Source organism: Pteropus medius, unplaced genomic scaffold (genome assembly GCF_902729225.1).
Source record: "Pteropus medius unplaced genomic scaffold, Ma_sr-lr_union100, whole genome shotgun sequence".
NCBI lineage: Eukaryota > Metazoa > Chordata > Mammalia > Chiroptera > Pteropodidae > Pteropus > Pteropus medius.
Genome location: NW_024349800.1, coordinates 34,895,674 through 34,918,013, shown reverse-complemented (window position 1 = coordinate 34,918,013; position 22,340 = coordinate 34,895,674). Strand labels below are relative to the sequence as shown.

Here is a 22,340-nt window from a genome sequence, read left to right as displayed (position 1 = left end):
CACGCACAGCGAGCTCTCGGGCAGAAGGGGGTGGGGAGAGGGGGAGGAAGGAAAGGGGGCGAGGGGAAGGGGAGACGGTAAGGGCTGAAGGGGCGAGCGAGCCCCCGAGTCCAGAGAAAGGCCCGTGGAGACAGACAGAGACCGAGCGAGGCCGGGCGGGCGGGCCTGACGCACGGGGAAGGCCGAGGCCGCCGGGCGGGGCGGCCGCGAGGGACGGAGACAGAAAGACGGGCAGAGCGAGAGAAAGAAAGAAAGGGCGTCCGCCCGCCTGGGGTTTCCGAGGCAAAGCGCGGCGTCGGCGGCTGAGGAGATAGTCCCCGGTCCCGCCGACTCCCGAGCGGCGTCTCCGGCGGCGGGGGTAGTGGGCGGGCGGGTGAGGAAGGGAGAAGGAGGAGAAGAGAGGGAGAGAAGGGAGGGAGGGAGCAGGGGGCGCCCGGCTTCTTTTTTTCCCTCTTCCTCCCCCCCACACCCCCTGAAAGCGATTTCTGAGAGGAATTTTTTCTTTCTTCGGCCTCTTCTCTCTCCTCCCCCCCTTCTCTCCTTAGCGAAGGGGAAATGAGTGTGAAAGGAGGAGATAGGGGGAAAAAGAGGCGTCGTCGTTCCTCCTCCTTAAAGGAACCTTTCCACCTCCTCTTCAGCCCCGTCGCCGCTGCTTCTGCTGCTGCTCCGTGGCAGGAGGAGCCATTGACACCGCCGGAGCCTCCACTCGCCCAGTCGGTCCCTCCCCGCCGCGGGGCTGGCCAGGGGCGCGGGGGAGGGCCGCGGGGTGGCGGGGGGAGGGGTGAATGGGCGGGGAGGAAGAGGGGCGGGGATTCCGGCCAAGTAGCCAATGGAAGGCGCCGGTACAAACATCCGACCAATGGGACCTCCGCTCTTATCACGAAGTCCCTTCAACGCCCTGTTTCCTCTCTCGGGTTTCCTACCTCCCCCGCCAAGGAGGGGGAAGGAGGAAAGAGGGAGTGTGGTGGGGCGGGTGATGGGGCTGGGAGGTGATATAATATGAGGTATCGGGGCATGCATGACAGGGTGGGCAAAGAGCGCTAGTGCGTAGCGACGATTCGGAGAGGAGGTTCTCGGAGGAAAGGGCGGGGCTGCTGATGTAATGGGAAGAAGTGATTAATCCTTTGGTTCGCTGTTTCAGCTTTTCCCCAACCCCCCCGCCCCCCCACCTTCACCCGATTTTTAAGTGGAGCGAGGGAGCAGATCTTTGGTAACTTGGATTTTCTGTAGTAGGTAGGTTCAAAGTCTGAGCTGTAGAGAGCGCTAGAGATTCTGTGCCCTTTAGCCAAGCTGAGGGTATTAGCAAACCTTGGAGATCCAGTTTGAGTTTGGTAACCGAAGTTTGGAGACGGTTCCTAATTGTAGTTTTAGAGGACTCATCTGTGTCTTGAAAAGGTTTTGGTTAATGGGCAATATACCTTTGGTCACCTTTCTTTTTGGAGACGTGGTCTGTGTCATGGTCTGGAAAATAATATGTGAGAAAAAGTGAGAGATTATGTTTGTTTATGTGATAAAAAAAATTTTTTTAGATGCCACAAACTCAAAGGAAAAGAAAAAACTCCAAGAGGAATTATCTTTTGTATCTGTATCGGGTCCCCTCAGCATAATCCCTCCCTAAGGAAAACGCATTATTCCCTAGCTGTTGTTGTGATGACTGAAAAAGTACCCTTTCTCAATTCTCTCTGCTCTCTCTTCTTGTTTATCATTTTATGGATGTGGTAAAACGGCCAGATTACTTGATTCCCTGGTTTTCGGATCATTGGGTGATTTCTCTCATTTGAATAGGATCAGCTGCTGTTTAGGTCTGATGTAGATAATTAAGTGGTTACAAAGTATGGTAAAGTAAGGCTGAGAGGGAGAAAAGTGTGTCTTTAGGGAGGAAGGAGAGATGAGCCAGTATTGTGTAGGGTGTTTGAGTCCCTGATTTGATATGTGACTCTAGTTAAATTACTTTGCCTTTCTAGATATCAGGGCCCCCCACCTTTTAATAAGAACCTATGTTGGACTATATAAAATCCTGTTTTAAATTTTTAAAAATTCTGTAATATTGAGGTGATCTCCCTTAGACCACTTAGATCTACATTTCTTTCTCAAAAAATATTTGAGGAGGGAGGCTGTTATAAAACAAGTGAACTCTGGATTTTTATGGTTGTTAGCTAGGTGCAAAGGGATACAATTTTAGATTTGATTCAAATAAATGTAGGAGAGAAAAGGAAAATTGCATGCTATTATACATATAAGTGGATTAATAAAATAAACTTTTTATTCAACAAGTACTTACTGGTTTCTTCTGTGTATGCATTACTATGTAAGGTGCTATAGGAAACACCAAAAAATAAAAGGCAAAATCTTGGTCATAAAGAGTTTGTATTTTGGTATGACAGAATTGAAGATTTACTTTAATTCAAGTGTATTAAGAAAACGTAGCTTGTTTATTTTCTATAATTTTTAACCTCGAGTCCCCACATTATCTAATTTTTTTTTCACAAATGCTGAATCTTTCAGATTTTACTTCCTTACCTCCCTCTCATTCTAAGATATGTATGGAGGTCAAGGGTTGCTATATAAGGTATAGGTGTAGTGTCTTTCACATCTTCAGCACTTTATAGTTCTAAGTTTATTATGGCAGCTCTCTGGCATGTGGTACTAAGATGCCTTGTTTTAACAAAAACAGCATATTAAGACAATTTTCCGAAAGATGGAAGTAAAGTCTCTTGAGAAAGGGAGTGCTTTTTTCTAATTCACACAGCCACTAGTGGGTTGGTAGCACCCCTGAGGGATGGTAGCAGCCCTGAGGGATGAGATGGCTTACATGGCTTCAGGGAAGCCATGCACACCAATCCCTATGTTGTCCAATGGTATGGAGTGTCAGGTATGGCCTAAAAGCCAGACTGCTAGCCCCAGAGGTGAAACTCGTCATTTCTGCCCTTTACAGATGTCACACTAGTTCTTTTGCTGAAGTCCATACCTGAGTCATTTACTCTATACACTGTAACCTCTGTACTGACCCCAGGTCTCTACAAGTCCATTGATTCTCATGGTGCCACTCTCTCTTCTGAGGTGTATGGGAACTTCTGGATTGCCTGAACATCACATGTAGGCCTTGATGAACCAGGAGCTTTGTTTTAGACTCTTCTGTTGAGTCACCTTCCTCCAGCATGTTGCATTATTCTCCCTGCATCAGATTGAACATGGCACCAAGCTGACAGCAGAGTTCCTGGAGGGCTCAGCCTCTCACAGGCATACTCAGGGAAGCAAACCACTATCTCAGCTTTCTTGGATTTACCCATATCTATGTGAAAACTTCAACTATATACTTCCAATTCTAGTTTTCACCCTGAGAAATAACAGAGAGTAAACACACTGGGTCTGATAAGTCTTCCTTGTCCCTTTTTTTCTGTCATCCCTCAGGGCTGCAAAAGATGGATTTTTTTCCTCATATGTCAAGATCTTTACTTATGTGCCATGTCCTCTTCGTTCTTGTGATGGTACCTGCTCTGCTCCCTTTCTTTGAGTCGTGATGGCTTGATGGAATGGTCAAGAGAGTAGTTTAACAATAATGGAAAAGCTATTGGGAGATATTAAAAAATAATATAATGTAAATAATATAAAATAATACCCTATCTCCATATAACTGGTTCCTACATATTCTTAGTTTATTTTATGGGATTAGATGTTAGAGTCTTCTTTGTGCAAAAATGTTCAAAGCCATCTTAACTTAAAATTTTGGAATTTGAGAGTTGTTAAAACAGGCCTTGCAGATCATTTAATTTTCATTTCTGTATTTGACAGACTGGGAAACAAGTTCAAAGAGGTGAGGTGACAAAACTAAATCCCATAGCTACTTAGTAGCAAAGTTACGGCCTTCCAGTCCAGTGCCCTTTCTATTCACAAGTATTATACACTTTTTAAATTTTCCAGTGAAAACTCCAAATATTCCAGATGGTTTTATCCATCACCAGGTCCACCTGTGTTAGCAAATAATCCTGTCAGTTAGCTGTCATAGCACTTACGTGTGAGAGACAACAGGAGAAAACCTTAAAGGAGATTTTTATTTGGGGTAGGAGTCCCACAGAATGATTTCAGTATACACTTAGCATAATTTCAGAGGAGTAAATTCCCTCAGGGTTTGCTCTGTCTTCAAGCACATTTGTGTTTGTTTTTCTCAACTAATTACTGGTGCTTAACAGGTTAGTGTACTTAAAATTATTTGTTTATAAAACCTATCACAATAGGAGTGTAGAAAAAATAAGCCCTTTAATCATTTTAACGCCTGGCAGATGATATTCATTGTGATTTTTAAATGATAATTTTTACTATTTCAAAGATTCAGGTCCCCTTTCCTCTGTCATTCCATCATCTAGTCTCAAGCTGTCAGCACTCAGTCAGTTACATAAGACACCTCAAAGCTACTCACTCCTTTTATGTCATTTAGGAAATTAGTTTGATCTGAATGTGGTTTTCCTGAAGGAATAACCAGCTCTGTTTAAAATATCCTTGTTAGAGTATGAATGACTTATCTCACTAAGCTGCAAAAATTCATTCTTTAGTACATGCTCAGATAATATTTTATCAGGCAGTGAAAATTAACTTGAACTAAGAATTTAAATTTAATGTATATGTGGGAAAACCTGGTAAGCACACAATCCAATGATACTCATAATAGAAGTTATCGTTAAAGAATTATAAAATCAAACTTTAATACCTTTCCCTGTGGAATAATAGAGACATAGCACTAGTAAAAGAAATTATGTTTAAGATTTACGATAGTCTGTAATAGTTGTAAATCTTTATTTTTGCTTTTTAAAAGCAGAACCCAATTTCCTAGCATTTTGAGAAGACTGGGCCAAACAAAAACAGTGTGTTATATTTTGGAAAAACATTTTGAAATGTGGGCAGATATCAGCGTGGAAGACCAAGAGGGAGCTCTGCCACTTACTCGCTGTCTGATCTTGGGCAAATTAATCTCTCTGTGCTTTAGTTTCTGTATCTATAAAATAGTAGTTCTAATTTAATGAGATTGTTGTGAGGATTAAGTAAATTAATACTTATAAAATGCTTACAATAGTGCTTGGTGCATAGTAGGGGCTCGGTGTACTGTTAGCAATCATTGTTGCCACGGGTGTTGGTGTTATTTCAGGCATTACTTGATGATTTTCAAGATTATAAAGACATTATATGTAGGAAGCAGGTATGGCTCTTCTTATAAGGAAATATGCCCAGAAAATGAATAATATTAGAAAAAACTTTTTTAAAGGTACAGGGAAGACAACACCTAAGGAGTCAAGCAGAAAAACAATAGGTAGAGATAAGGCATGGGTTGAAACTGATGGGAGGTCTCCCGAGCAGGATTTCTCCACTCAAGCAATATTTGAACTGAAGCTCTTGTGGTAGGTGTAGAATACTCTGATAATTTTTCACTATGGGAGCCTCTCAAGGGAGAGTCTAAAGAGTAGGTCAGGAAACAAATGCATAGGCAGAGCAAGAAAGGAAAGGGGAGAGAGAGAGACAGACAGAGAGATAGAGACAGAGACAGAGACAGAGACAGAGACAGAGAGGGAGGGAAGGTGGGAAAGAGGGAGAAAGGGAGAGCCAAAGACAAAGACACAATTGGAGGTTTATCTGTGTTAGTGGCAGAATTAGATGCATTTAAGTAGCAGGTCCAAATTAAAAAACCCACTTGGGCCTCCTTGAAAGATGTAGAAATGACAGAAAGAAGTAGATCAGGAGCAGAGAAAGAAATGGCAGAAAGTAATACACGAAGTAGGACAAGTTACTCAAGGACTCCGGAATCTGAAAGCTAAAGGAAGTGGAATTTTAGGGGAGGAGCACATGTCAAAGGATATGCTAGACCCCTCCATGATCCCGAGATTATGGCCTTTGGAAACAGTACAAGCTTCAGATTCAGGAATCTGTTGAGAGATATAATCCAGCTAAGATACATTTCAGGAAAGAGATCTTGGAAGCAAGGTTAATAGACCTAAGGAATTTTAGAGCAGGAAAGAGTGGCAGCAGATGTGTCATAAATTTAAAAAAGTTTTGGGATCCTGCTAGAGATGGACAAATATCCAAAGAAGATCAGATGCAAGGCCATAAGCATGGACTGCAGAGTTGCTTATTATAAATATAAGATGCTGTGTTCAGACATAGAAAAGGAAGCTATGTTACTTGACAGAGAACAGGCTTATTTAACATGGAGCTTACAAGCCAGAAACACCGGACTTAAAAGGGAAATGGAAATAGAAGTCTCCAAAACATCGGAAGGATACCAAGAGAAGTAAGGAAGATCTGGGTGTGATCTAGACATTGGAGATACAACTACTGAAAACCTCATTTCTCTTTGTACCAAATTGGGCCTTATGCCCATTTTTGACTTAATCTCTGGTAAGAGTGAAGAGATCCCTCTTAGACCAATCAGACTTGCCACTATAGCTTCAAATGTGGTCAACTGGGTGGAGGAAATCTGGGTCCCTAGAGAAAATTAGTTTTGGGGTTGTAGAAGGTGGAAAATGGATAGGAAGTCAACTATGTCTTTATTAAAAGCTACTATGTCCTATGTCACAGTTAAACTTTGATGGGAAATTTATCCCAACTAAATAAAAAATTCACATGTAGTAGTTGGAAAACATGTTCTAATAGGCATCCTGGCAAAGTGGAAGCAAAAACGATGTTCTCTCTTCATCTTTTGTTCCCTGTGCATTATTCCTCTTCCCCCAGAAAACACCAAGTCTGCTGCAGTCTCTGATGGAAAATAGCAACAAGGGGCCATATACTGGGTTCTAGGAACAGCATTTTGAATACTGTTCAGTAGGAGTCACATTTGTGTCTACATATATGGTACATGAGAGATTTGGGTGGATTGCTTCAATTTTGAAAGTACTGAAGATGCTGCACCCATTGTAATGGAAGAAAGCTCAAAGTGCAGTGGCTGCTGCAGGAACCCAAACCCCAAGGCATTGAGGGAGAATCCTCTGACAGGAACTGAAAAGGTCAGGAAATTAGGGAGAAGAGTAATTGGACTTTAAGGTCTTCGGAGTTCAATCTACAGGAGGAAGAGAAATTCATTTTAGACTAGAATTTCTCTCATAATTTAATAATGGGAAGGGCTTCACATTGTTTCATTTTCAGCCATTCTTTGTTTTATTTGGACTTTTAAGAGTAATCTCTGTTGACCAATTTTGGACAATATGACTAGGCATGATTTCAGATAGGAAATAAACTAGGGAATGACTATTTGGCCTAGGGTGCAGTATGGTTTTCAAGTTAAGTTGATTAATGACCTGCTATAACGCATTACAGAAACTCTTAGGAGGACCAGCTCAACTGTGCATTTCAGTGATCCAAGGAAGTTACATTGAGGAGCAAGGGGATTAACTGAGGAAGCTGCTAATCTCCCCTAGTTGGACAACCTTGGCTGAACAAAGTTTTAATTGTTAAGACCAGTCGTTAAAGAAAAAATAAATAATGAGGTGTGTGTGTATTTTGGGGGTGGTTCAGCTTCTCTCCCTGCATTTCTGCCACAGCTCATGAAGAAGGAAACATCCATCCTAGCTTCTGCCTCTATTTACCCTCCTATTAGATCTGCCACATGGAATAAGTGATAGTCTGGCCAGAGACTCTGGGGATGCTTCACTAGAGAGGGATCATGACGTTGAAAGACACTCACTTTCATTTCTTACAGGCCCTAATGCTTTTTCATTTCCTACCCCTAAGAGCAGCAGTTTGTTTTATACATATTCTCTCCATGTGGTAAGCAAATTAAGAAGTGGAGTGGTTATAGGAATGGAGGTGGGCTACCTCTGGTAAGGAGGTCTAATCCTCCTTTCTCTGTTCCCAACTTCGTGGGTCTGGAAGGCCAACCTCATCCTGGCATTTGGTCGGGTAGGTGGACTTATGCTCAGTTATTAATGCCTTTCTATGTGAGTCTTGTTCTTACCCTGACTTGTACTGTACTCTCTTTTGGCATACTTGAGGGCATTACGGGATTTAGACATGGAGTTGTAAAAGTAAGAGGCCTTACTTAGACCTGGCCTCCACCCAGCCATGACCGAAGCTTCATTTTAAGTTTTGGGCATTTGCCTGCTTACTAATAAAACAGTACTGGAGTTCTCATTAGAGTATAGATACAGGTGTGCATGTTCCCCCAGGTAAGCCAGTCAGAAGAGATTGGGGTAGGATTTGGGTTTGGAATTCTACTCTAAATTTCTAACACTGTTTTTGTTTGTTTGTTTGTTTTGTAGACAGATGCTTATTTTCTATACTTTAAAGCCATGAACATGTCTTACAAGAGGTTGCCTAGCTCAGATAGTCCTAAAAGAAAGATGAAGAAAGAACAAGAACTTAAGAAAAGTTAAAACTGTTTTTGTAACATATAACTAGAAAAAAAAAGAATTTGTAAAAATATTTTAAGTAAGATTTTGTAACTGGAATTTATTTCTATGCTTGGTACTAACTATTGCTGTTCAAGTTATTAGTAATGAGAAAAACGTAAAATGAAAGATAATTCCAAATAAGTGGAAATATTATGTTCAATGCTTGTAATAAATTCTTTATTTTAACCATAAAGAGCTATACATTTTATATTAATAGAAAACGAATTTCTCTCTGCCCTCAGCTATTTAAAGAATATTGGTTTGAAGGGGTGCCAGATTACTCCTTTTCCCAGGGCTCCCACATGACTTGAGCCAATCCTTTCTCAGCCTTTCACTCTTGTTATCTAATATTGCTTAGTTTGTGCCACCTCCTGCATAGCCCTCGAATTCTATGACTCTTTCTGAAAAGACAGGCTATTGCGAGGAATGGTTGGGATGGAAAGGAAGACAAAGAGAAAAACTGAAAAGATATAGAGACCTACTACACACCATTAGAATGGCCAAAATTTAGAACACCAGCAACACCAAATACTGGTGAGGCTGTGGAGCAGTGGGAACTCACATTCATTGCTGGTGGGCATGCAAAATGGTACAGCCACTTTGAAAGACAATTTGGCAGTATCTTATAAAACTAAATATCCTCTTACCAGGAATCACACTCCTTGGTGAGGGATCAAAAACTTATGTCTATGCAAAAATCTACACAAAGATGTTCATAGCAGCTTTATTCATAATTGCCAAAACTTGGAAGCAACCGAGATGTCTTTTAGTAGGTGAATGAATAAATAAAGTGTGGTACATCAAATCAATGGAATAATATTCAGCGCTAAAAAGAAATGAGCTATCAACGCATGAAAAGACATGGAGAAACCTTAAATGCACAACACTAAGTGAAAAAAGCCAATCTGAAAAGGCTCCAACTATATGACATTCTGGAAAGGGCAAAACTGTGATGACAGTAAAATGATCAGTTGTTACCAGGGGCTAGGAGGAAAGGTGGATAAATAGGCAGATCACTGAGGATTTTTAGGGCAGTGAAACCACTCTATATGATACTATAATGATGGATTCATATTGTTATACATTTGTCCAAACCTATAGAATATACAACACCAAGAGTGAACTCTAATATAAACTATGGACTCTGTGTTTATAATGTGTCAGTGTAGGTTCATCAGTTGTAACAAATGTACCACTCTGTTGAGAGATGCTGATAATGGGGAAGGCTATGCATGTGTGGACACAGAGGTTATACAGGAAATATCTGCACTTTCTGCTCAGTTTTGCTGTAAACCTAAAAATGCTCTAAAGAAATAAAGTCTATTAAAATGCACACACAGAGAACAAACTTTTAAAGAGGAAGAAAAATTCAGTTTCCTATATATTTTACTTTTCAAAAAAACTATATTGCCAAACAGACTGTTCACACATATGATGGACCTTCACTCCCCAAATGCTGCGTTAGAGGGAGAAGGGTGATAAGCCGCATATATGTGTTAAATGTGTCAAATGACATTGACTCTATGGAGTTCCTGTCCCTGTCATATTTCTATTCAATGTGCAATGAATCATAGTCAGCACTTAGGTTTATATATAAAATAATTGTTGAGAAAATGTTAGTATTTTCTAACTGGAAATACTGGAAAAGGGGCTTTGGTGTGGAGGTCCAGATTTGGGGGTGTGAAAACACTGGGCAGTCTTACTCAATCTATTCTCAATAACTTCCTTTCCCTAACTTCAAGACAGCCTCTGACACTGTAGAAATTCACTTATGGAAATTGAAAATTACCGAACTGATCTTTTTGTATAAGGAGAACCCTTCAAGCTACTACTTACCAAGGATTACAAATGAAAGGAGTCAGACTTTTTAAAATAAACAGATCAACAGATTAAACATCCTCTAGTGTTCTAATAGTCCTAGTTAAAAACCCTTAGTTAGAAAGTAAACAATTAAGAGATACTCATCAAAGGTGGATAGCTTTTAACATAGAAGCTTGCAATCTTTTTTTAGGGAACACTAGTTGGAATCCATCTTGTCCTAACAAGAAGGTAGTAGAGCTTTCCAGTCATAACAGACCTCATTTAAAGGACTAGGCTCCACCACAGGATGTGTCTCCCTCTTGATATGGATCAACTTTATTATGTGACTTATTTTAATGAATGCTTAACATAAAATTGGGGGTATTTTTGTTTTAAAATATAGTTTGTTATTAGTCTTTAAGTCAGAGTTCTTTGTGGAATTAAGTGGGCAGGGCAAGGACTATTTACCTATAATCCAGGGTAAGGTGAAAAAACACAACCAGATATTCTTGAAGTCTCTACTGATGAGCCCCTTTCAAACCTTACTTCTTGAACCTAAATGGTTTCTCCTAACCCCCTTGACTCAAAACTCTAGTGTTCTACCTTTGATGACTTGGATTCTGATCAGTTTTTGATCCTTGTCTTGTTTCCTGTTTGCTGGATCTGCACCTCTCAAGATCTTAATTTCTATCTTATGGACTCTAGGCTGGTAATTTGACCAAGATTTCTTGTTTTCTTGCTTGATAATTTAATTTGGCACTATAATGAAGTAGAAAAAAACATGGGCTTTGCAGTCAGGTATACTTGGGTTTAAATCCTGACTATCTCACTAACTGGTGGTCTGATCTGAGTAATGCACCTCTCTGAGAATCAATTTCTATTTTGTTAAAATGAGGATATTAATACTCACCTCAAAATATCGTTGTGATTGGAAATAGAGAGTGGTAACAGGTGCCACTGAATTATACCTTTAAAAAAAGGTTAAAATGGGAAATTTTATATTACGTATATTTTAGCACAATTTAAAAAAAGAAAAATGTGGTTGTGAAAATTAGTCTTTGTAGAATACCCATTACAATGCCTGGCACAGAGTAGGCTCTCTATAAATAGTAGCTGTATAGCATGAAATATTTTATGTTGCCAGTAAGAAAAAAGCACAACTCAAACTGGTTTAAACAATAAGAGAATATACTGGTTCACGACAATGAAAAGTCCAAGCCTGAGGTAGGGCAGGCTTTTAGGTGAGTTTATGTCACTAAGGATTATCTTTCTAAGTCTTCAGTCACTAAGAGTTCAGTTTCTTTCCATCTTTCTACTCTGCCTTCTACAATGATCACAATCGCAAGATGGCTATCAACAGCTCCCCAAAAGTACATGTTCCATATCTAGAGAGAATGATTTGGTCCCAGCAGTCCAGCAAATATCTTGATATTCACTTGCTTAAATCACATGCCTGCCCTGGAACCAAGCTGTGTATGGGAAGATGGAATGTGGTGTTTAGCTTAAACTAACCAGGCAGTGGGTCAGTTTCTATACAGGCACATGGGCTTCATGGGGCAGAGTGGATTTCTTAAATGAAAATCAAGATACCGTGAAGGAGATAAGGCAAGGCTCAGATAATGAAGAGGCAAACAACAAAAGCCCATTTTTGTAGCTATTATCATTATTATTGGCTTTCTTGGCTCTTAACCCTTGACTCTTGATTATTTGGAAATCATTAAAAAAAACAAAAAACTAAGCTCTTATTTTGAGTAAAGTTATTCTTTCTAGCACAGAATGATCAATTAGTATACAACTAAGTTTAATTTAACTGCATGTTAGGCATCTGGAACAACAGTCAAACAAGCAGCAAAATGCACTGAATGAAGAGGTTTAACAGGAATGAATGTCAGAGGTGGAGAGCAAAGAGGAAGCTAGAAAGATGATGACTTGCTTAAGTGCCAAACCCAGAAGGGTGAGGTTAGTTATTGGCCTGTTCTTTACTGGAGCCAAGTTAGAAGCCATGACCTGAGGCAGGACAAAGGGACCAATTAACAAGGAGAAGACGCATTCCCCAAAGCAGAGTTGACAGACAAAGATCTGATTAAAATCTGATTTTGACTTCTCTGCCTGTGCCTTTGCAGCTTCTATCTGTTCATCTATGATATTCCTCTTTCTCTTTCTGACCCAGCCCCTATCTAATGACTCACCAATTTCTGCCAATTTCATTTCTGTCTCTTCTGCCAAAAAGTCTTGTCCAAATTCCTTTGCTGCACTTCATCTGGCTCATTCCTATTCATTGGTTACCATCTGATATCCTCACCCAGGGCTTAAGAAATGGAACAACACAAAAAACCAAACTGTTCTACCTAGAAAGAAGGGGTTGGGAATGAGGAATAGAGAGACATATTAAAGATGTTTTGTAGCAGTTTGTACCCATGTAGACTTTGGAAGTACTGAACAGCATCAAAACTTCCAAGAAGGCCCTGAATGCCTCTTTTTCCTTTTCTATTCTCCATCTTCAAACACTGTTCCTATTCCCAAATTGTTAAAGGATATTTATATTTATTTCACCTATTTAGTCACATAGTGTTCGCAGTTTTTATGTTGTTTTTTCCAGTCAGAGAATCAGGATGCGATTATTACTTGCAAGTGACCATTATAATAGTTCAGACTTACAAATGCTAGTTATTGGCATTTACAGAGTGAAGCAAATTACCTGAACTAAATACCATGCGTTCACTAAAGTTACTGTAATACCTCATTCTTAGTTACAAAGAGCTCATATGACCTTTATGTAGGGAATTTGTTTTCCGTTTAATTTATTTTTCCATTCTGAAACAGAGATTCATCCATTATAGGAAAGGAGCCAATTATTGGATAAACACAGCAACACCTAATGATGCTACTCTATGGTATTTAGTCTCAAAACATTTTGCATTTCTTCACAATAAAACGAAAAATATTTTAACATTACACTAAAATGAGATTAAATATAATTTTAAATGTTCCAGGAGGTACAACACTCAGCCCTGTTTCTCATGAAGGCTAACTGAAAGGTCTTGTGCTTTGCATGGTCATTAGGTTTTGACAATAAGCTAAAGGAAGAAGTTACAAGTGACGGCTGACCTTAACAGGCTTCTAGTTATTTAGGATTATTTGGAGGCAGAGCTGGCTATAGGCAAGTTTCCTGATGTTGTGTGTCTTTATGCCCCACCACTGCAAGACCCTTGACTGCTTTCAGGCCCCCTTCTCCTTGATCTTGGTGTCCTTTCTGCTAGGTTCTCATCTTTCATGCTATGCTTTTATGACCAGAGCTGAGGGCCACCATGCTGTCCCTACATAACGACCCACATGTACTCCTTTTTTTGACTCCGTCACTTCCCATGGCCTTCCATAAGAATTATAATAACTTTCTTAATCCTGAAGTACACTTTTTAAAAAATCCTATTTTAGTGTTTTCTTACTTCTAAGGCATACTCCCTCCCCCAACTTCAGTGCTGAAGTTAGAATTAATTTTACAGTCTTTATTTTTTTCTACTAAAAATGTGGTTACTATATTTTTAGTTAATCCTATAATCAAAAGTATCCCAAATTTAAGAAATGTGGTCTGAATGTACTTTACTAGAGATATGTTTTTTTGAGTCAGAAAATGTTGCATGTGGAGATTTGAGCTATCACAGTTAATTCAAACAGAAAAAGGACTTTGGGGTAGGAAAAAATGAATAGTCTAGACAAAACGAATTATTAGTTGGTTATCTGGACTGTTGTCCAGATAATTATCTTAAACCCCTCACCCCTTTACATTTTCTAGTTTGGGGACTGGATGCAAAGGAACTATAAAGCTAAATGCCTTTATCATATAAAAGATAGGGGATCTTAATCTTTCTCTCTATACAAATTGTCCTAAAGCCTAATATTTGTATTGAACAAGAGGCTGGGATATTTGTAGCACCAAATAAAAAATACTTTCCACAATAGACTATAATTCCTTATTTATTTGAGAATCTTCTGTTGTTTCAATTAACTAACCTGGTACAGCTTGCTCTCTTGTCTAAATTAAATCTAACTGCTCTAACATTATTTAAATGGCAACTCCATTGTTAACCCAGAGTCGCTGTGAGGTCAAACACATTTGACGTGTTTGATCTGGGTCAAATCCAGAAAATATTGTATATAATCTTTGAATCACTCCAAAGAGTGTCATTGCTACTGTCAGAATTGAGAGGATGTCTTCTAGGAATGTGTTAATATATATTTAATAAATTTGTATACATTCGTGTTTGTGATACACAGGGCCCACTGAAGTACAGAGCTCAGGGCATTGGCTCCTCTTGCCTGAGTCTAAGAGTGGCATTGTAGACCAATAATAAATGTATGTATTAATAATACTTTATAATATGCATGTGATACATTTTTTGAAGTGCTTCCACATTTACGATTTCTTTTGATCTTCACAATAACCTACAGACTAGATAGAGCAATTAGAGATGAGAGAGGTTTAGAGAGGTTAAGTGATTTATCTAAAATTATACATCTAATTAGTGGTAGATCTAAGAGTAGTGCCTAGGTCTCCATACATAGGTCTTCCTGTTGCATTCTATTATACCATGCTGCCTCCTTAACGTTTCTAAAACAAGAGATCTGACAGTTGGATAGGCTGAATCTCAACATTTTTCATTCTTTAAAACCCTTTGGATTTTACAAGAGAAAATAAATATAGGACAATGAATAAAAAAAGTTATGTGCTCTTTCATACCTGTTAAGTCCGTGTGGGACCAATATATATTTATTGACCAATGTTTCAGAAACTAGAGATTTATCTCCTTCCAGGCAAAGTTTCACTTGAGTAATACAGAATAAATCTTTGGAAGGGTGAGGATCATATTCCTTAACCTACTCATAAGGTACTTAGTATAAGTCTGGGAACATAAACTTTAGGAGTATCTTCTAAGATCAAGGATTTTTGTAATGCTTATTTCTTAGTGCAGTACATAGCACCTAGAAGTACAAAACATTAGTATAAAAATGAATATAATCCTCTTCTAATCATGCAAGCCAAATTTTTTGCTGATTCTCAGGACTGCTTTGGTGCCTCTGCCCTCTGCTCACATAGACTCAAGACTTCAAGTGCTTACTAAAATACTTTTTTTCTCTCCACTTTTTAGCACCTTTGAATTTACGATGGATCTTATGGTCAATGGCATTTTAGATGAAATAGAACATAGCAAACTGTTAATGACAGTTACTTCTGCTGAGTTCTGCATTTCTTGCACTCTCTATAATAAGAATACATTATTTTTACAATGAAAACAAATCTCAAAAAATTTTAGACACAATATCCTATGTGGTTATACATCCTATCTCTTATTACTTAAAAAAATAACTACACTGTAATAACAGTAATTAACATTTCGAAAGGTTTTATATTCATACATGTTAGCAATAGGCTTGATACTTCAGAGATACTTTTCACAGCAGTTAGCTGTGAATTATGCACAATGGAAACTCCTTAGAGCTCCCTTATACTCACAGTCTTGTATTGTAATTGTTCATTTACTTGGTCATTTTTTTCCCCCACCGGTTGGGAGAACTCTTTGAGGACAGGAACTGTACCCATTCATTTTTGTATCTCTAGCACCTAACACAAAGCCAAGTCTATCAAGTTTGTAAAGTAAATGACCAAACGAAAGACCCGTAGTTATTCAATTTTTTTTTTAATGTTATTTCCACTTACACGATTGAACAGTTTGCCTCTGGAGTGGCTGATTATTCTCTGCTAGAATATGGCTTGTTCATCTTTGTGGATAGTGAATGACAAGGCACAAGCAGGAAGTGTTATTTTTAGAAAGGGTCTCTATACTCTCCTCTCAAGCACAGAAAGCTTTAGGCTTTCTGTTGTCAGACCTGTTAATCTACCAGATTATTGTGCACACAAATAAAGAAATTTACTTTTCAGCTTCTACTAAATTAAATATCTTACTGAGACAGGTTGTGAGTAGGGGAAGTATGAAATAGTTTTTTCTTATTACTTAAATCGGAAGAAAAAAAACTGCCAGTTAAAATGTGGTCTTTAAACTATGATACCATGTTGATATAGAAGAAGTCTGCGACAGTGTTCTCAGTTCCTAAAGCATATTTTTTATAGGATTTGGTACATGAAAAACATAAAATATTTGGCAACTCATGGAATGGGGAAAAATATTGGCAAATCATATATCTGGCAATGGATTCACATCCAGAATATATAAAGAACACCTACAACTCAACAACAACTAAAAAACCAAACAACCCAATTGAAAAATGAGCAAAAGACTTGAATAGACATTTTTCCAAAGAAGAAAACAGATGGCCAATAGGCACATGAAAAGATGCTCAGCATCACTAATTATTAGGAAAAGGCAAACCAAAACTACAATGAGATACCATTTTATATCCATTAGAATAGCTTTATATTTTTATATAAAAATAACAAATGTTACAACATAGATGGACCTTGAAATAACCATATTAAGCAAAATGAACCAGATAGAAAAGGTTGAAAATCACATAATATCACTTATATGTGGGCTATAAACCTAAAAGCAACAAATGAACAGGACAGACAGAGACTCATGGACATGGACAATGGACTAGTGGTTACCAGAGGGAGGGGTAAAAAATAAAAAAAAATATAAAAGAAAATAATAAAATAATAAATAAATAAATAAATAAATAAATAAAAATAACAAATGTTGGTGAGGATGTGGGAGAAGTTAAAGTCCTTGAGCACTGTTGGTAGGAATGTAAAATGATACAGCTTTTGTGGAAAACAGTATGGAAGTTTCTAAAAAATTAAACATTAAATTACCATACGATCCAGGAATTCCACGACTTGGTGTATATACAAAAGAATTGAAAGCAGAGATTCAAACAGATATTTGTACACCAATGTTCATAGCAGCATTTTACAATAACCAAAAGGGGAAAACAACCCAAATGTCCACTAACAGATGAATAGATAAACAAAATATGGTTTATATATACAATGGAATGTTGTCTTGAAAAGAAAGAAAATTCTGATACATACTACAACATGGATGAACCTTGAAAATGTAATGTGGAGTGAAATAAGCCAGACACAAAAGGACAAATATTGTATGATTTACATATACGCGGTACTTAGAGTAGTCAAATTTAGAGACGTGGTCGTTGCCAGAGGCTGGAGAGAAGGAGGAATGGGGAATTATTGTTTAACAGAGTTTCAGTTTGGGAAGATGAAGAAGCTCTGGAGATAGATGGTGGTGATGATTGCACAACAGTGTAAATATACTTAATGCAGCTGAACTGCATACCTAAATGGTTAAAATGGTAAATTTTATGTATATTTTACCACAATTTTAAAAAAATTGAAATTTACTTAGCACTTTTTTAAAAGCACTTTTATTTGCAATATTATATTTGTTCTTCAGAACAACCCTAAGAGATAGGCAGGGCAGTTATTATTATCCTCATTTTACAGACAAGGAAATTAAAGCTCATTTGGTTTAAGTAAATACCCAAGACACACAAAACCTAGTGGTAGGGTCAGAATTAGGAGCGAGAACCTTAGTCCAATGCTCTTTCTTCTATACCAAACTGCTTTTCACAGAAGGGTTCCTGGACCCTGACAATTGATACTGACATTGGCAAATATCGAACTTTCACTTGGAATGCCCATGTTAAGCCTGATTCCAGAGAACAGTCTTGGAAGGGCTTTCTGGAGAATGTACGCAAGACAACAGGCACAGAAGTCATTAACAATGTGTACCTTTCCCCCAACATAACAATAATATTGTGAAGGGCAAGACAGGAATATGAGAACTCAAGTAACAGCCAGGAAATGCTCAATAGTTATGTGTTAATTTATTATCATAGCTCTAGTTCCCTTCTAAACAATTTATAAGGGACAATACCTTATTAGACAGCAGTTTTTATTTTGTCAAATATTCCTTAAAGTTCATTTGTAGGCTGTAAGACAAGTCTTGAGAATGTTTTTACTCTGATTAAAAAGGAGTTTTATAGTTGCCATGTAATATAATTTCATCTGTATCTAATAGCCTCTTTGAAAAATAGTTATGATTTTAAAAAATATCGAGACATGAGGAATAACAAAACAGACTTTTATCATACAACTGTATGTTTGCATTGTTAATTCAGTCCCGTAAAATCTTTCCAGTAAGTTAATTACAGCTAAGAATCAGAAGGGACCATAAATCCAAAACTGCAGAGGAGTCACAGCCAGCTGTTCTTTAAAAATGGAATGCTGATTTTTATTTTTAAGTATTCAACAAACAGTCCTGAAGCACATCCTCAAGAATCTTAATCATATATTGTTGGTGGATTATGTTTTCTTTTGTGTACTGAAGAAGAAGAAGAATGTCTCTTACATAATATTAATGTAGTCTAGTGTTTTCAGGTTATTTTTATGGCAGGCTGAGAGTTGAAATTTTGTGGTGGCAAAAAGTTTGGAAATTTAAAACATAGTAATAATTATAGAAAGACAAAAAAATTTCAAAATTTTAAGTGATATTCTTGGGGTTTATGTATCTCATGTGACCATATTTCTCCTTTTCAGTATTTTCCATATTTTCTATAATGAGCATATCTTACATCTACAATGCAATAAAATAAAATTTATTTTAAAATAATGGTAATTAGAGAATCTTGTAGGCCAGGTCACTGGGAAGTTCTTTTTGATTAAAATTAACTGAAGAGAACCAAAAGTTTTGTTTGCCAGCTTTCAAATGGGTAAATATATTATTAGTTTTATTTTATAGATGAGAAGAGTGAGGCCCAATAAAGCAGCAGAAGAACAAGTAAACCCAACCTTCTGCCCTGCTAGTAGAGAGATGTTTTAGTGGAGAGGATTACTAGTTCATTTCACCCCACAGCCTATATTCTGCCTGGTGATTCTGAGAGGGATGAGAGAACTTTAATCTCAAGCAGTGGTACACCAAGTTTATTTCCGGTTTGATAAACTTGCATATAATTAAAGAAGCTCCTATATCACAGAAATATGGTTCATTTGGTCTGAAGCAACTTTTATATTAATGATTTAAGATCTTAATTCATGGAATGCAAATAAATCATGCCAGCAACCAAAATGAATTTCTATGTATGATTTGTAAAATTTAATTATCATTATATCTCATCATCCATGTGTGCATTTCTACAGTACCTACAGAAACAATGTATACTTTTCCCCTGTCACAACAATATCAAGGATGTCTTGCTAGTACCTTAGGAACCCCTCAAGTCATCCTCAATCTTATTTCAGTTAAGGCCTCATTTATCTTCTTCCTTCACTTGGTTTAGCTATTCCTAAATCCTGTGATTGTAGGTCTCAGTTTTGATTATAAATCTCACTTCCTTAAAGTTGTCTGCTAGTTCCCTTTATAAGACTCACCAAATCAATAATGATATCTACCATTTATTGCGTGCATATCATGTAACGGTCACTTTAAACCTAGTATCTCTCTTCCATGATGTAAAGTCTGACTACTTCTGCAATTTGATTTTCCACTGCTCCCTGACTGCACCCTATATTCTAGCTCAGAAGTTGGCAAACAATAGCCTGTGGACTAAATCTGGTCTCCTGCTTGTTTTTGTATGGTCTGTGAGCTAAGAATGATTTTGCATATTTAAATGGGTGAACAAGATTAAAAGATGAGTGATAATTTGTGATATGTGAATACTATGATAAATTCAACTTCCAGTGTCCATAAATATTTCATTTGAACAGTCACTCTCATTCATTTAAGTGTTGTCTATGACTGCTTTCATGCTACGATGGCAGAGTTGAGTAGTTGCGACAGAGACAGTAAGACCCACAAAGTCTAAAACGTTAATCCGGCCCTTCAAGAAAAGTTTGTCAACTCCTGTTCTATCTTAACTAAAGTAATTTCTGTCCTTACTCTCTTGTCATCACATATGTTTTCCCCTCTGTCTGGAATGTTTTTCTCTTCTTCCTTTATTTCTCTTTACTTACTTTTATATCCTCATTCTCTCTAGGCGATTTTATCCAAACTCATGGCGTTAAATTTGATCTATATGTTGATGGTGCCCAAATTTCTGTCTCCATATCCAAACTCTGCCCTTAACTCCAGACCTAAATATACAACTGTGTATTTTATATCTCTAGTTAGATATCACCAACGTCTCAAACCTAACATGTTCAATGAATGCTAATTCTATCCCCCTAAACCAACTCCTTCCAGTCTGCCCCATTTCAGTTAATGGCAACTCTACCCTTGTAGTTAGTAAGGCCAAAAAAACTTTGGTGCTTTTCTGATTCCTTTGTCTCACATTTTACATCCAATCTGTCAGCAAATTATGCTGAGCCTACCTTCAAAATATATACAGAATTTGATCATTTCTCACCATCTTGGTCCAAAACAACCGTCTTATATCTGGACTTCTGCAATGACCTCCCATATGGTCTTGCCTGCTCATTCTCCTGTGAGCATTATTACCCAGTGTCATCTTCTCAGAAAATGTCACTCCTTCCTTGTTCAGAACTTTCCAGTGACTTCCTGTCCAAAGTCTGCCCTCCTCATCAGTTGCCTCTCCAATCTCATTTCTCACTACTCTTCCCCTCACTCCTACTTTGGGAACATTGACTTTCTTCAAATGCTCTAGGGACTTGTCTACTTGAAGGCCTCTGTGCTTGCTGTTCCCTCTGCCTTATTGTCCCATGGTATCCCCAGGGCTTGTTCTCACACTTTCTTTGGATATTAAGAGTCACTTTCTCAGTGAGACTTTCCTCTTTGCCTTCTTATCTACAATTTCAAATTTGCTATGTGTTTTAATTTTTCTTCCTTAGCACAGCACTTTTCACTATTTAGATAAATAAGTCATGCATTTACTTGTCTTCATTATTGTCTACACAAAAATGTAAGTTCATGAGGGCAGGGATTTTCATGTTTTGTTCACTTCTGTAGTCCCAGTACCTGGAACAATGCCTAGAACATAGAAAATGCAGTAATATTTGTGGCATGAGTGTTTGAATGAAAACATCCAGCTTAAGAGCCTCTTCCATGAAACCTTTCCTGCAGCACTTAGCCTGGGTGCTCTGGGTCCTCCTTCCTCTAGGCCAGTGGACATTTATGATTGTACTTATTAGAGTGTTGAACAATGACTAGATTGACATATATTTTTCCTACTAAACAGCTCAATTCATTTTTGTATCCCAGTACCTAGAATAGATCCTGGCACATAACAAATACTGTTTTAGATTTCCTAAGTAAATAAATAATTGCTCAACATTAAAAAATATTTTTTACTTCCAAGAAGATACTTCTCAGAAATCTGTTTAAATAGTGAATGGTAGATACTTAAATTGAAATTAGATTAAAAAAAAAGTATTATTGAGGATCAGGCCTACTTTAGATTCTGAAACTGTTGGACGCAAGCTGTGAGTTTTATTAAGGATCTAGAGCCATATTCCACGTACCAAGGAGCATGATATCAGAGGCCTCCTGGTTAGGAATCAAAATGCACTGCCTTGCCTGGTGATGTCTTGGCTATACAGCTGGCTTATGCCAGAAGTTAAGACTATCGGTGAGTGGATAAAACCCTTAATTTTATTTGTTTTCAGTCAAGACCTGTAAGACCTGCTAAATGGTGATGTAGAAAGGATTAATGATCTCTAATCACTACTAGAATGAAAAACGCCTTTATTGTTTTCCTCTCTCTAAATAACCTTTTTCCATCTGTGTCCAAGGAAGAGTCACAAGTCAGCTAAGTAAAAACTTTTGTTATTCTTTAAAAACAAGTATTTACTGAAAGATCATTGACTTCGGTCTAGTTGCTGCAGAAGGAGCTGATGGTGGGGGTTGGGGATGTTGCTGTAGCAATGGATTTGGAGGAAGATTGTGCAGGGAGGGAAGCCGGCTATGAAAGCCTGACGTCATCCTGAGATTTCTAGTCTGGATCACTTGTAAAATTAGATTTGGATTAAACATTGTATTTGATCATTTTGCATTCTCTTCCTGGATATTTTGTGTACATTTTGTTAAACAAAAAATTTTAAGTTCCTCAGCAGAAAGTCTCTTTTTAAAAGAGTTTAGATGACAAGGAGTTGGGGGGATGGGTGAAAAAGAGGAAGGGATTAAGAAGTACAAATTGCCAGTTACAAAAACAGTCACAGGGATGTAAAATACAGCATAG

At 37.9% G+C, this 22,340-nt stretch overlaps 1 protein-coding gene across 1 annotated transcript in view; it reads right to left on the bottom strand.

Moving 5' to 3' along the window:
• FBXO11 (F-box protein 11) overlaps positions 1 to 724 on the bottom strand; it is a 75,508-nt gene extending 74,784 nt beyond the window's left edge. The window contains exon 1 of the mRNA XM_039887219.1: positions 1 to 724. This exon is cut by the window's left edge and continues 275 nt beyond it. The gene's annotated coding sequence lies outside the window, so the exon portion shown is untranslated.
• Between the last annotated feature and the right edge of the window lie 21,616 nt (positions 725 to 22,340).